The sequence below is a fragment of the Leiobunum rupestre genome, chromosome 5 (genome assembly GCF_980474605.1).
Source record: "Leiobunum rupestre chromosome 5, qqLeiRupe1.1.hap1, whole genome shotgun sequence".
NCBI lineage: Eukaryota > Metazoa > Arthropoda > Arachnida > Opiliones > Sclerosomatidae > Leiobunum > Leiobunum rupestre.
In genome coordinates, this window is record NC_143388.1 from 11,691,095 (window position 1) to 11,708,080 (window position 16,986).

Here is a 16,986-nt window from a genome sequence, read left to right on the forward strand (position 1 = left end):
ACGTCCTGTACAAAGTATGTTGGAGTGCAGAATAAACAATTCTTGAATTTCATTTAATTATATTATACTATATTATATTACATTTGATTATACTATATTATATTACATTTGATTATACTATATTATATTATATTTGATTATACTATATTATATTACATTTGATTATAATATATTATATTACATTTGATTATACTATATTATATTACATTTGATTATACTATATTATATTACATTTGATTATACTATATTATATTACATTTGATTATACTATATTACATTACATTTGATTATACTATATTATATTACATTTGATTATTTAAAACAGTATTTCACACTGAAACGGACCTTCTTAGAAATAAGACACTTAACGCTGCTACGACTTGTTTGGTATTGCTTTAAAATACACTTGGGGCGAAAATGTATAAGCGTTTTGCGGTCAAAAGCGAAGGGATACTCTCGCCCTTGTAAAAAAGGCCGTGCGAAAATTCTCTACTATTTTGCATAAGCATTGTAAAAGCTCGGTCTACCGGTGCATTTTTAAATTTTTTATTCAAAATAGTTTTTTTTTAATTCGGGGTGGCCCTGTTACGTTTTCCTAAATAGGGCTGACGGTCGCAGATGTTGGAAGTAAGGCCGCGAACGTCCCTTCAATTGGGCAGAGGCAGGGATGACCCTTACGTCAGAAATATGAATCCCAGGGACCCCCCGGTTACAATAGCCCGCGCGATTGTTCCTTTCAAATGTTCGGCGTGAAAATTACGTTGAAAGGGCACATCCAATTCAATTCTTCAAACATTCCCTTTTGACGGCCGGCAATTGCGCGTTGAAAAAGATTGGAAAAGCAACGTACAGCCCTTCTTGCTTCCCTCGCTCTGTACCCTTTTCTTGTCAAATATAACCATCCATGACACAATTATATCATCCCCTTTCAGTTCTATATTTATTATAATAATTACAGTTATATTTTATACTGTAATTAGAATTCATAAAAAATCTTTCGTTATCAAAAATGAGCTTCTCGTTTTTGCCGCTACGTGACTCTCTGTAAACTGATAAAGCTAATCACGTGACTCTCTGTAAACTGATAAAGCTAATCACGTGACTCTATCTAAGCTGATAAAGCTAATCACGTGACTCTCTGTAAACTGATGAAGCTAATCTCGTCCGTTGTACAATTAAATTTCAAATTTAGTTGTCTCGTTATGAAATTAATAACATTTGATTATGTCATTCCAATAAGGTATTTATTTATATTTGAGACGCCGATAATGAAAATTTAGACGCGATTTTTAGCATTTATCTTAATCCCTCTTGCGCTCACAGAGTAAGCACATTCCAACTGAAAAGATATCAGCCTGGTATCTTATTGGTTCCCTTGAACTTACGTCATCCGACACTATAGAAGGGGGATCTTCTCATCATAATAATTTTTTCTAATTATAAATAAATACGTTCTTGTTTATATATATACTAGCTGCGGTAATCTGTATTTGCCAGGGATATATACCTATTTGTATCACCAAGGTAAGCGCGCCACTGACGATTATCTAACACATTTAGAACGAAAATAAAACGCTGTAATAGCTGTCTCCACTCATGGCACCGTACCCAACATAACCAACTGGTTAATGATAAAATTAACCAATTATACGTTGATTACATAATAATTTGCCTTTTATGATACTGCCTATTGTCTATAGAAGAAGGCGTTTAACAAAAATTGCAATAACTTAAAGCAAGTGTCGGATCTAGGTGAAGTAGCTCTTTTTTTCAACAGATGTCGCTAGCGTCGAAATCATAACAAGATGCTGAAGCTACATTTTGACCCAAAAGGCGGGACATAAAAGTATGCTTCGCGTTGGTTGGCTAGTTTGTAAATTTGTCAATAACTTCAATTATAGTAATTGTTTACAATATATTTTATATGGGATATATAATTTAGGTTAAAGTTCACTAACGAAAGTAGAGTAAAAGTGGTCTAAATATAATACTCTATAATCATAATGGCTCTCTGACGACGTTATTGTTTCGCTATTTTGAATTTTAGCTTCCGTTCCCATTAATAGATGGCTCCACGCTCTTTACGAAAGTCATTTTATTCGAAGATTCGGATAGATTCATGGCCATCTCTAATAATACATCTTTTCATAATACAAGGGGCAATGATAGAGCCGACAGTTGCTTTAAGCTTTTTTCGTGTGTATGTCTAAATAATTAAGAAACTTGGTCTTTTGGCTAAGATCAAAGTGTAGTATCTTGTATATAGAGGATATACCTAATTATTAAATTAATTCAACTAATTAAAGTTGTTTTGCTGACCGTAACCGTCGAAAATCACAGTCAGGGTACCATGAGATAGTATACCAAATGTGGTCGACCTAAGTTGAAAACTGTAGATTCCTATAGCGGACAAACATATATATAAACACTCATCTTTATACATTATATATTTGATAATTGCCTTGTTTATCATCAATTAAATATCTAAATATAAAATTATCACGCGGCTACTAAATTTCAACGCAATGGTTGCTATATTTTAATTTAAAAAAAGTAATGCCAGAAGTGGGGTTCGAACCCACGCCCTCTTTCGAGGATCAGAGCTTAAATCTGACGCCTTAGACCACTCGGCCATCCTGGCTTATATCTACGAAAGTTAATTTTTTGATGTTCTGATGAAAATAAAACTAATTTATTTTTAATTGTTTGGTTTTGAAACGATTTTTTTTTCATTTTACTGATTTTTATTCAATTAATTAAGTAATCCAGGAATATTTAGCTTCTATCAATTTTACAGACTCAACTAACAACAATTTAACAACTTGCTTTGTTCAACTTTGTAAAAATTATATTATCACGCGGCTACTGAAGTTCAACACAATGGTTGCTATATTTTAATTTAAAAAAAATAATGCCAGAAGTGGGGTTCGAACCCACGCCCTCTTTCGAGGATCAGAGCTTAAATCTGACGCCTTAGACCACTCGGCCATCCTGGCTTATATCTACGAAAATTAATTTTTTGATGTTTTGATGAAAATAAAACTAATTTATTTTTGTTTGGTTTTGAAACGATTTTTTTTTAATTTTACTAATTTTTATTCAATTAATTAAGTAATCCAGGAATATTTAGCTTCTATCAATTTTACAGACTCAACTAACAACAATTTAACAACTTGCTTTGTTCAACTTTGTAAAAATTATATTATCACGCGGCTACTGAAGTTCAACACAATGGTTGCTATATTTTAATTTAAAAAAAAATAATGCCAGAAGTGGGGTTCGAACCCACGCCCTCTTTCGAGGATCAGAGCTTAAATCTGACGCCTTAGACCACTCGGCCATCCTGGCTTATACCTACTTGCAATAATTTTTTATAGTTTGATTAAAATCAAACCAATTTTTTTAATTGTTTGGTTTTGAAACGATTTTTTTTAAGTTTTATTGATTTTTATCAATTAATTAAGTAATCCACGAATATTTAGCTTCTATCAATTTTACAGACTCAACTAACAACAATTTAACAACTTGCTTGGTTCAACTTTGTTGCAGGAACTAATTCATTTTAGATTTTAAGTTCCTTCATTACAATACATTTCATGTTTTAAATTAATGATTTTTTTAAATAAAATAGCTTGATTTAAATCAGTTTCATTAAAATCATACCACCCTATTGGTAACATTTTAATCGCAAATATTTCTATTTGTGTAGTCGTTATCTATTATCTAGCGGCCTCCATGATAAGAAATCGAAGAATTAAATCAAGTTCGTAAATATCTATCAGTAGAAAGTATACGAAGTTCAAACATTTGTCCGCATGTGGCCTTGAAGATATTAATAAAAGATACGTTAGCACCTCATCAACACAGATTGCCCATCTACTTCGCGTTAAGATATCAGATGTTGCAGGTGTTACATCTGGACCAGGCCTCTAATAAATTAAACACTATGCAGCAGCCCCTGCTGGTTCCTTTTGGAAATACAACGCCTTTCATTATCAATCCGTTTAAATGATTAATTAAAATTATCGACCTCACTATAAAGCGTGATTTTACCTCGATCTTAAACAAAATTATATTTGACTGAAATAACGATATTTTAGGGTGAATAATTTAACGAATTTCGTTAGGAATGGTTTATATTGCACAATAGCCGCATTGCAAGCTAGTAGCGCCGTCCCACGAGTACCCGAAATGCATTATGGATGTTCGCTTTTTTTTTACTTATGACGTCAGCAAACTATTTGAAAATAAATAAAAAAAGGCTACCACGAAGAACATCACAACACGGGATAAAGATTAATAGGCAAAAATAAGAACAATTTAAACAAGCAGACCCAGTCGTGATAAGTTCCACATCGTATGTGTTAAGCTACATCCTCAGGCATGACCGAAACACTGTATTTCAAAATTTATATCGCAAATGGGAACCAAGTATCGCGTAAAAAACTATTATAATTTACATTATGTTACTTATGATTGTACGTTAAACACACCATTCACAGCTTCATTAAGTGTCACAATTATGGATGTTGTTACTTATGATTGTACGTTAAACACACCACTCACAGCTTCTTTTAATGTCGAACTTATGGATATTGTTACTTATGATTGTACGTTAAACATACCACTCACAGCTTCATTAAGTGTCACACTTATGGATGTTGTTACTTATAATTGTACGTTAAACACACCACTCACAGCTTCATTAAGTGTCACACTTATGGATGTTGTTACTTATGATTGTACGTTAAACACACCACTCACAGCTTCTTTTAATGTCGAACTTATGGATATTGTTACTTATGATTGTACGTTAAACATACCACTCACAGCTTCATTAAGTGTCACACTTATGGATGTTGTTACTTATAATTGTACGTTAAACACACCACTCACAGCTTCTTTTAGTGTCGAACTTATGGATATTTACTTATGATTTTACGTTAAAAACACCACTCACAGCTTCATTAAGTGTCACACTTATGGATATTGTTACTTATGATTGTACGTAAGTCGGAAAAGTTTCCGCGGAAAATGACCCAGGCCTTTTTTCCGAATAATTTTCCGTATTTTTACGAAAAAACAAAATTGCGGTATTTTCATTTTATTCTTCGAATCTGAAAGTAAAACTAAACTCCTAGACTACTTTAAAATGATTAACAATGTAACTCTATTAAGGTTTTGTAGTATATTTACTGATATTAGCCATTTTTTATCGATAAAAAGTTAAAATTTTTAAAAACTTAAAAGGTAATATTTATTTAAATTTTATATTTTTCCGATTTGCGGAAAATATTCCGCAATTTGGAAAAGTTTCGGGAAAATTTTCTGGAAATTTTTTCCGCATTTAATTTTTCCGGAAAATTAAAAACCCTACGTTAAACACACCACTCACAGCTTCTTTTAGTGTCGTACTTAGGGATATTGTTACTTATGATTGTACGTTAAACACACCATTCACAGCTGCATTTAGTTTCATGCTTATGGATATTATAAGCTCCACTCGAAATATATTTAGGTGTGGAACTTATAACCATAAAAAGAGAAAACCCAAAATTATTTCTTATTGTCGCTAGATGGTGACTTAGTCCAGCAGCTTGTATATTATCAGGGGCGTCAGAACTGGGGAGCAGAAGTGGCACATGCTACCCCCAGATTGTTAGAACGTTTTTCTATAGTTGGGTATTTGATTTTGGAAAATTTCTTCCCATATTACACACTATTAAAAATTAAATTTAAAAGGTCATAAATAATATGTTAGTATTATTTAGACTTCTTCGTATTACGTATGTTTTGAGCCCCCCGTCATAAAATACTTACGATGCCCTGTCTTTTAATGAAAAACTACATCTGACCACTTGTGATAAACTATTTAATAAAACACACACGACACTTGATGACAAAAATGTATTTGAATAAAAATATTTAAAAATAAAATTTTTTCATGAAGTAAATTTAACCACAGACCATCTACCCCAAGAAGGACACGTATTTTTTTAAGTCTCAAATGTGATGCGGCCTCTTTAAGAACGCGCCATCTCACGGCAAGTAGAGGCAGTTTTAAACGTACAAAGACGTGTACGCGCGACAATAAAAAATGTATTGTAGACTTTTAAATTTCAAATTAAAGAAAAAAAGGATTTTCACGTGCTATTTTCCAGGGTTGTTCAAAACGCTTTTTTTTTCAAAATGCGAAATGTTAAATGCAAAATACTTTCTCCATAACCGAAAATGCAAAATAATTTCTCCACAACTCCAAATGCTAAATAGAAAATGCATTTTGAAAATTGTTTTTTTCTAAATGTACTCTGTTTACATTTTATTAGTCGCATACATTTACAATGAATTTATTGTGTGCACGCGGAGAACATTGATTAATTACTAATTAATTATTATTATTAATTAGTAATTAATAGTAATAACGTAGAGATTTCAAAACCATCCTCGCAGCCAGCGTGGGAAATAAAGCGGTGGCACTGCACGAATGTTCGTCTGTTTCTGAGTAAGTGAGTAATTGAGTATCTCCATCTATGATTACTTGGGAGTAATTAGCAGACGAACTTTCTCTGCAAGAGCTGCGATGATGGTACCAGAGTAAAAACATTTAAAAAAAACATTATGAAAATGTTTTTCCACACATCAAACCCACTAAATGCAAAATGTAAAATGCAGAAGAGTTTCCTAGAAACTAAAAACGCAAAATACATTTTGAACAACACTGCTATTTTCTATTTGCTGTAAAGAATAGGCGCTTAAATAAAACTTCTTACCATAAATTATCAAAAAGTAATATTTCCGACAGCCAGGACTCATAGGTTACTATTTATATAGTGCTTGTTGAAATATTAGAAAGCTGGAAACTTTTCTCGAACGTAACATCGGTTTTTTGCTAAGCCTTACCATGTCAAAAACAGTTACCTGGTTAAAAGGAAACACTTGTTGCATACCGTACTGCAAAAGTAATACGTTTAGTTCTAAAGGAATTAGTTTTCATCTTTTTCCGAAAGATAATTTTATACGAAATGAATTAACTCTGCCTCCCCGAGAAGCCTTAAAATTGCCCGCTAATATAAAAATATTCCGTATAATTTTAATTATTTATACCATAAGAGGATGATAATATCTTCTTATACTTAGTTTTAGTAACATTATTTAATTTACCTTAAAATATATTATCGAAAATTAACATTAGTATGTTCCTTATACACGTGAGCCGACGCGTTTCTTATCTGACGCGTCTCCAATGGGCTTAATTATGACTTTTTGGCTAGCCATTCTAACCGTTTAACCGACCGACCGGAAATAGTTCCTTCCCAGATGAATTTGGAGAGGGGAGTATAAACCGAGAATCTTTTATTGAAGCGTCCATTGCCGCATCTCTGTTGAGACACTTTTTTTTTAAATAGAGCTAATACCCAAGGCACCACCTTCGACCACATAAGCAATGTTACTTGTGCGTGATCAAGTAACAGGTGGCCGGGTTACAATGAGCTCCCTACACTAACTATTACCGTTAACCTCAGCAAGTTTTTATGGGACGGGGAAACCGAAGATCTCGGGGGAAAACCCCTTGAACCAGCGGGGAGAGAACTTACAAACTCTACGCAGAAGGAGTGGTTCCGGATTTTCACCCAGTGCCACTAGCTGGGATCGAACCCGGCTCCTTTTGCTGCGAGGCGAAAGTGATAACCACTCCGCTACCCCACTTTTTTTCGAGGTTGATGCAAGTCCTTTATGTGGTAGGTGGTCTGTGACTTAACATAGTAAAGCCATGACTCAAAGAAAGTAAAATGTAAATAACACTTGGATTATGTATACGTTTAAATAATTAGACAATTTTTACAGAAGATGAACTTATATAATCACAGAAAATTGGATTAAGCTAGCTTATTCTTCCAATCTTTGTGACGAAATAAAGCATAAGGCCCATAAGCATCGGGAAAAAGCAACGTTAGCAAAGCCTTTTTTTCTAATTAAGTCTTTGAAGAAAGCGATAACATCCAATTCTATTGGAAAATATCCAACATACCGATTTGAGCGATTAAACGGTAACTTCTTAATTAGGTGCCTATCAGCTCTCGAAATAACGACGTCAGGTACATCTCCTTCACGAGGAAGTTAGGTATTCCTACACCCCTGATAGACGATTAGGCGAGTCAATAGTTGAGAGAGAAATTCTTTAGATAAACGCTGGGTGAGCGGCTAACGGGAGTTTCAGACTCGACTGGGAAATGTGTAAAGCATTTTAAGAAGGCTCATTACGACATGTAACAAGTAGAGAAAGACGATTATCACCCTCGGTAAATGTTGATAAGGACCCAAAAATCCCGCCAGAGGGCCTCTGCCTAACAATTTCGACAAAGTCACGGCTGGAAAAAAATATTAAACTAGCGAGGATAATAAACGTTGGAAGAGCACTAAATTTTAAAAGTGACTAACTTTACACTTTTAAATATTCAGTTATAAAAGTTGTTCTTTAGGAGGCTATAAAATATTATATACACGTAGTAACAGAAGTATATTATATATTTCGTAGTAGGGAAGTATCTTCCTGAACTGCTATGTTATTTTTTTTAAATGCGTTTCGGAAGAACTAATATTGCGAGATTTTAACACTATATATTGTAGGGAACAAATAAATTTGGTAATTATTTAAAATAAGCAAGTAATTATTTAAATCAAGCAAGTATTTAAATAAATTAAGCAAGTATTTAAATAAATTAAGCAAGTATTTAAATAAAATAAGCAAGTATTTATATAATTAAGTAAGTTATTAGATAAAATAAGTAAGTAATTAGATCAAATAAGTAAGTAATTAGATCAAATAAGTAAGTAATTAGATAAAATAAGTAAGTAATTAGATAAAATAAGTAAGTAATTAGATAAAATAAGTAAGTAATTAGATAAAATAAGTAAGTAATTAGATAAAATAAGTAAGTAATTAGATAAAATAAGTAAGTAATTAGATAAAATAAGTAAGTAATTAGATAAAATAAGTAAGTAATTAGATAAAATAAGTAAGTTATTAGATAAAATAAGTAAGTAATAAGATCAAATAAGTAAGTAATTAGATCAAATAAGTAAGTAATTAGATCAAATAAGTAAGTAATTAGATAAAATAAGTAAGTAATTAGATAAAATAAGTAAGTTATTAGATAAAATAAGTAAGTAATTAGATAAAATAAGTAAGTTATTAGATAAAATAAGTAAGTAATTAGATAAAATAAGTAAGTAATTAGATAAAATCAGTAAGTATTTAAATAAAATAAAATAAAATAAAATAAAATAAAATAAGTAAGTAATTAAATAAAATTAAATAAAATAAGTAAGTGATTAAGTAATTAAATAAATAAAATAAAATAAGTAAGTAATTAAATAAAATAAAATAAAATAAGTAAGTGATTAAGTAATTAAATAAATAAAATAAAATTAGTAAGTAATTAATTTATTAAATAAAATAAGCCAGTTTTCAAATAATTAGGCATGTAATAAAATAAGATAAGAATGTTATTAGATAAAATAAGTAAGTAATAAAATAAAAAAGTAAGTAATTAAATTAAATAATAAAATAAATATCCTTTTGCATTGCTTGGCTGCCAATTCGCCTGCGAAAGTTCGTGTTTCATTTTTATGCTTCTATCTTAAATAAATATTATAAACGTTTATATATATTTAAAAATTAAATAAACAACAAATTTTTCGTTGTCAATTTAATTTTTAAACCGCTAACCTTTAAATAACATTATAAACGTTTGGTAGCACTTTTTCCTATTTTACTAGATATGAAATGATTTTAGTGAAGGTAAGCAGATATGGATATAATATTATGAAATTAGATTATCTATTCCCATTGTGGCTAACGGTATCTTTTTCAATTGACATATTCATAAATATACGAATAAAATCCATATTTGTAAAAATACTGAAAATCCATTTTGATTTCACTCGTCGGTCTGTTTCTGCTTCCGCTTGTCAAACCTGCTGAATTTGAAATTTTTCGTTATCGTTGGCATCTAAAGTTGATTTTTAGTGACCATGAAAATAGCGCTTTAGAAAGACTAGCTAGAGCACAAGTATTCAGAAAACAATATGCACAGACTTTGTGTTTCAAAAGGTTATGCAAAAATTTGAAGGAGGTTGTAGGGGGCCGAGTTGAGAAGTTTGCCTGTTTATCGGCATTTTCCTACGAAGAGTTAAAAGAGCGCCAGAGAGTTTCAAAGTGTGGAATAATAGCCCCTGGAAGGAGGCTGCAACAAGCGTAAAACCAAACATCAGGGACTTAAAATACTGTTTAAGTTTACTTTTCTACGCTGGTTACCTCGATTTGCTTAAAAAGTCCTTTTTTACCTATAACACGAACACAAACCTTAATGTTCACATAACCTTTTGAAACATCCTGTATAGTACGAGCATAAGTAACATAATAACAATAAGTACGACACTTTTTATTGTTCAAATACCAATTTTATGAGCGAACTTTCTTTTAACACTGGCGCTGTTGCCCAACTTCGACTTGGACTTACAACCGAGTTGAGTAGTATACATGTATTTCATCTTGGACTTTGTATAAATTGAATTTGATGTCCATGGTCAAAATAATAACAATATTTAAATAACACGACTGATACTTTATGGTTTTGAAAACATTATGAGTTTAGATTTAATTCTTGACAAAGGGGTCACCTACCCGAAAGCTCGCATAATTTTGACGTTTTTTAAAAATTGTAACAATAAAAATAATGTTATGAAAACCATGAAGTTTCAGTTGCGTTATTTAAACATTGTTATCATCTTGGACATATTTAAACACTTCAAGAAAACGAGAACCACCGCTGGTTTGGAATTTTGTTTGCAAGCAGTTGATTCCCCCCCCCCTTTTTGGTATTTGCCTTCCCCATTCAGTTTTCCCCCGTTCCCCTTTTTACTTCAAACTTATTGTGAACATCCTCCTTTTTGACAGTCCTTTTTAGTAGGTTTATTTTTGTGTGTCACGTGGTCACGTTTTTCTTGCCACGTGTTTTTATTTTCTCGCGTCGCGTGGTTTTATTTTTAAGTACCGCGTATCGGTTTAACTTAATAAATAAATATATTTTAGTTTCCCCAAACATTGTTGGTATTTTTTACCTCTTCAACCATGTTCATATTTAGACACTAGTGGGTTCTGAGCTGAGCTAAACCATAATTTCGCAATACCTCATTAGTTCCGTGATAACTAGAGGTCGGGGATGGTTAACTTTTATTCAATAGATAAAATTCTCAAAATTATTCGTAAAACGCTTTGATCAAGTTATTCATATTTATGTATTATCCGATTAATTTTTTTAATAAATTTGTAAAATTAATCGAAAAAACGACGTTTTTTTTCGATAAAAAGCTCAAATTTTACGAATAATACATATTTTTTAATCATTTTCCGAAATATTAACTGGTTGATGTCTTTCTTTCAAAAAATCAATTTAATCATGGATAATGATTAACCGTTACCGACCTCTAGTGATAACGTTTCCATATTGTCCTACTTATTGATATTATGTTACTTATGCCGCGAACAAATTTTTGTAACAACCAAATTTTATTTCTTGCGTATTTAGAGCAAGCTTATTAAATATATATAGATCTTACCTAACTTAAAACTAGTGTGGTTTTTCAAGAGAGTTGGTTGAACTCATACGCGCCAAATCATATGAACTCCTGTGATATATGAAGAGATTAAAATAATTTTTTCGCCTCTTTCAAAATAAAAAAGTGAGTTAAAATTGGTTTGGAAAATCGTAACCTCTAAATGTATGTAGAGCAGCGGTATACGGTTTTTATAGCCACTTAAAAAAAACCTGGTATCGCGAACCACCCATTATAATTACGCCCGTCGCTTCGGATTTTGGGCGCACTGAAACAGTTAGGAGGCCAGCAGTGGTGATGGTCAGTTACGTATCTCTCGATGGAACTTGGAAGCTGGCTTATTTCTCCCTAGCTCTTCAACTTCAAGGTTTAGATAATAATCTGTTTGTTTTAAACGGTTTAACATCCCCGCGCTTTTAACTGTAGAACTTGAAATGTATCTTTAACAAGGGACCCTCTCCCTCATGCGGGTATTTCCACTTCAGCCCTTTCAGAACTATTCTCGAAGACGTGACAAAAAATAAAGCTCTCCCTGAGTGGGCAGATATCATTACCAGGTCACGAAATTTTACACACACAGCATTTTTATTCCATTTTTCTGGAAAAAAAACTTTATCCATCCCAGTTATAATTATAAGTGTAATTCTACGCCAATTTTCTAAAGAAAATGAGCTTAAAAAAGATAAATTAAAATTGACGACAATAATTTAAATCTAAATTGCTAGGAAAATTATCTCAATATTTTTCAAAATAAAATATGTATAGAATGAATACAAATTTCTAGTGTTGTTAATTTTACGGAAAAATAAAATGCGGAAAAATTTTTAGAACATTTTCCGGAAATCGGAAAATTAAAAATTGAAACATAAATTACTTTTTAAGGGTTTTTAATGTTTTTAACTTTTTATCGATATAAAATGTCAAATATAAGTAAACATACTACAAAACATTAATAGTGTTACATTGTTAATCAGTTTAAACTAGTCCAGAGGTTTAGTTTTACTTTCCGATTCGAAAAAATGAGGTGAAAATGACGCTTTATTTAAATTTGCAAACAATATATTAGACAAATCATGGAATGAAAACGTTTTTAATTTTTATCGGAAAAATACGGAAACGTTTTCGGAAAAAAGGCCTCGGTTAGTTTCCGGAAATTTTACGAGCGGGAAATATTCCGCGTACAACTTTCCGATTTACAACACTACAAATTTCTATGAAAAACCAAACGTTTCTGATATATTTAAAGATGTGTTTATACAAATTTTTCTAATGTCTAGCGCGAGTTCAGGGGCCCAACAAAGAAAGTACCCCCTCCCACGAAACTAAAATAACCCCGCTTATGGTTAAAGTACATTATTGATAAAATTTATTCAGCTTTAAGGTTAAAATTGATAGTAAAGCTCAAGAACTGGACGACAAGGGTGGGCTAAGAGCATTTACTGGGTTACAAATGAAAATTACGAGCTTGGGTGTGTGTCTGGAGAGACATTCAGTAGGAACTAATGCCGATTTATGGGCCGTATTTTGTCTCTTTTGAAAGTAGCACGGCGCGCACTGTTCGACATTTAATATCCCATTCGCAAGCTGTTTTGTCACCGTAACTCAGATATCGGAAACGTAAATCTATCAAGACACTGATGCCGAAGAAAGAAAAAAAAGAACGAAATAAAAATTCGTTTAAGAAAAAGAAAAATTTACCTAGATAAAGCTCAGTCGGTGGTTCGCTGTTTAAACTGGTGTTTACAAAACTTGCTTCCAAAACCACTCAACTCCATTTTATAACATTGGTAATTGGTTTTTAATATGTACGGTATTTTGAGAAATTCCTAAATCATTTTATGGTATTAGATTCAAATACGTGGGACCCCAAATCTAGGCAATTATCTATATTATTTATCAGGTTATGCAATCCAATTTTATGGAATTTTATTCAAATACGCGATAAAACTAAATATTTAATCGTGGGACCCCGAATCAAGGCAATTGTCTATTTTATTTATCACGATTTGCTACCCAAAATGAACTTGAATTTACTAGAAATTTGATCAACATCTGTTATTCATTAGACTTGATTTCTAGAATAACTAGATTTAAAGCTTCAGAGTCGTCAATTCATGTTTTATATGTTTGATAAAAAATATCGGTAGAAAAGGGCTCGCGATGGACGGAATAAAACTCTAGACTAGACTAAATTAAAAGTTAAGAAGTTTCTATAAAAACGTTAACAAATGTATACACAAGATGGTGATAACTGCTTAGTAATATTATATGATTTCAATATAATTCAGTGATACCTGAGGGGCTAACGACTTCTTTAAATTCTGTACACCGATTACAGAGAGTACAGCCTTTGGTAGTGCTAAATCTGTAATCGATTACGTAATCACTTTAATACAATCAAAGCTACAGGCTTGTTCACCGTTTACGGTTAGTGATCAGGCCCTCGTCAATACCCCTGGATTAATTTTGGGAACACTATGGTTTCCGTGACACACAATTTAATAAACCCTGACGTAAGCAAATCCTGACCATTTCTGTAGATGAAAAAATAATTTAATAAAAACTAAATATTGAACAGTTACGACATTTGAACACCGAGAACTCTTAAGTGTACGGCGTACAGACACCGGGGTGTACTCCCTTTAATTTATTGCATGAGGATCTTAGGGGCAAAGAAAGGTAATATCATTTCTTTCGGGGGAAGAGAGAGTATTATTATATGGTTGTAAATTCGGGTCTTTTTTTGGCCGCGCAAAAGGCACCGCTGCGATCAGACGCCTACTATTTGTTCTACAAGACGCGATGTGCGCGCCAAACGCTCCCCTTACTACCGCCTTCATAAATTTGGCCAAAACGTTGCGAGGGGAGTCTACGAATTTAAGGATCCCTAATATTACTAGGCATAACTCTGCGGCGATTTGGTAAGGTTTATTATGTAATGATCTCTCAGAGCCTTTTGTTCTTATGGGAGGTCAAACTTCGTCTTGTTCTTTGAACTGAGCCGCTCGCTGTAACTAACAAGACGGTATTTAGTCGTTTCTATAGCGACCACTTTTAAAAATAAAATGTTTGTTTACAGCTAATACATGTACAATTTATGTCGGGGAAAACACTTAATATTTTAAAGCTTTAATTTAGGTTAAAATGACTTGATCCAATGTTGAAATTGTCAACAAACTGGAAACAAGGTCCAGTTCTGTTTAGATTAAATAGTTGTTTAAATAGGAATAAAGTTGAATATTATGTAATGTAACTGGATTAAATAAGACAAATTTTTATATCCAAATTGAGATTAATATTCACTTTGTATCGGGACAAATTTGAATATAATTTTTAATCAAATTTGATTCACCATTTTCGTAAGGTGATCAGTTATGAGACAAGCATTATGAAATTGATTGGAAGAAAATATTTTTGATGAGACAAGCATTATGATTATAAAATTGATTGGAAGAAAATATTTTGGACAACTGTAGTGAAAGAGTTTTACATTAATTTAACGTTTCGAAAGTTAATCGATGAGTTATGAAGAAATAATTATCAATTAATTATATTTGAGACAACTCTATCGAAATGAAATTAAGGGAAATAATTATCAATACAATTATGAGTAGAAATTATTTAAGACAGCGGTATCGAAATAAATTTAAATTAACTATTATTTAACGATCCAAAAGTTAATTGATCAGTTATGAGGAAACCAATATCAGTAATTTGAACAGTAGAAAATATTTGAGACAACTGTTTGCTTTAAGATCATATTTATTGAGTAAGGAATTACAAATAATATGTAAAACATCTTAATGTATTGTGATTTATGCTTCATAAGTGTAAAAGCTAGCAAAGTTTCACATTTAAAAATTATTATTATTCACTCTCAGAAAATAAAAGATGTACATTAAAAATATTTCAAAATCTGAGAGACGTAAGTATAACTTCTCTTTGAAAACGTGCCGTCTTGTTTAAGTCCTCCGCGAGATTAGTTTTGCAAGGCGAGAAGGAAAATAATAATAAGCATAACACAGAGAGAGGCGAGAGAAAAAAAATAACATAGCCGCGATTTCTTATCTGTTTCTTCCCCCTTGTTTCTGAAGTTTCTGATCGAAGAAGCGCGAAAGACGAGCTAGAAGGACTCGCCCAAGTTCTATTCGGTCCATTCAGTCACGCAAGTACCCAACAACAAACCAGAGCTGACACAGAACGGCGTGCAGTTACATTTTCTTATTAACCACCTGAATTCTACATCTCAGGGAGGATTCGCAACGCGTTATTTTGGAAGAAAAATCGGATAGCTTGAATTGCAACGGTCCGATGAAATACACTGATGAAGGTTAAAATAAAGTAACGGAACGCGGGGATTAATTTCCAGGGCGTTTAAAAAAAGCCCATGTACAAGAAAAAGATATATTTATGCTGTGTTCTAGGGAAGATATATGTACTTGTATGTATTTCCAGACGCTAGAAATATGTCAAAATAAAATGGCTCACGCGAACTTTTAAAATAATGAGTTTTAGGAGACTAGTACGTTCATAAGTGTATTATATTGTTACATAAGTGTGACACTTCCTATTCTTCTTTATACCAAGTAGCCAATCTGAACTGTTCGGCTATAGTAGTTCTAATAAGATTCAGTTAGTTCAACAGTTATCTGACTAATACATTTAGTAGATCATAAGTGTATAATGTTATTATATAGGTGTGACACTTCCCATTCTTCACATGCCAAAAATTTTCTGAGAGCTATTCACAAGACAGACTGCATTACGGGCTTCGTCGCAGTTTTCCGTCCGCTTTCTAACGCGTCACACGTAGCCTTTGACATAGTGTTGTTAATTTTCCGAAAAAATAAAATGCGGAAAATTTTCCGCAAATCGGAAAAATAAAAATTTGAAACATAAATTACCTTTTAAGGGTTTTTAATGTTTTTAACTTTTTATCGATATAAAATGTCTAATATCAGTAAACATACTACAAAACATTGTTAATCAGTTTAAACTAGTCCAGAGGTTTAGTTTTACTTTCAGATTCGAAAAAATGAGGCGAAAATACCGCTTTGTTTCAATTTGCAAACAATATATTAGGCTAATCATGGAATGAAAACTTTTTTTTATTTTTTTCGGAAAAATACGGAAAATTTTCCGGAAAAAAAGGCCTCAGTCATTTTCCGGAAAATTTTCCGACTTACAACACTACTATGATTTGACAGCTGCGCCTCGCTAGTGGGAGATTTTCTTCCTGTGATGACGTCACTCCGTTACTAGTTCTCAGTAAAATATTCCCCAAAGTGACAAACTTATAGAAGAATATAATAGACTTATGGTACGATGTACTCTTATCTAAAACGAACTTTTTAAATTTGGGTGTAC

At 32.1% G+C, this 16,986-nt stretch overlaps 3 non-coding genes across 3 annotated transcripts; all 3 read right to left on the reverse strand.

Moving 5' to 3' along the window:
• Window positions 1-2,557: 2,557 nt before the first annotated feature.
• TRNAL-UAA (transfer RNA leucine (anticodon UAA)) lies at window positions 2,558-2,641 on the reverse strand. Its single transcript has one exon. It is a non-coding gene; the product is annotated as a tRNA-Leu (tRNA).
• Window positions 2,642-2,912: 271 nt separating this feature from the next.
• On the reverse strand, window positions 2,913-2,996 carry TRNAL-UAA (transfer RNA leucine (anticodon UAA)). The gene has a single exon. It is a non-coding gene; the product is annotated as a tRNA-Leu (tRNA).
• Window positions 2,997-3,264: 268 nt separating this feature from the next.
• On the reverse strand, window positions 3,265-3,348 carry TRNAL-UAA (transfer RNA leucine (anticodon UAA)). The gene has a single exon. It is a non-coding gene; the product is annotated as a tRNA-Leu (tRNA).
• Window positions 3,349-16,986: the final 13,638 nt, after the last annotated feature.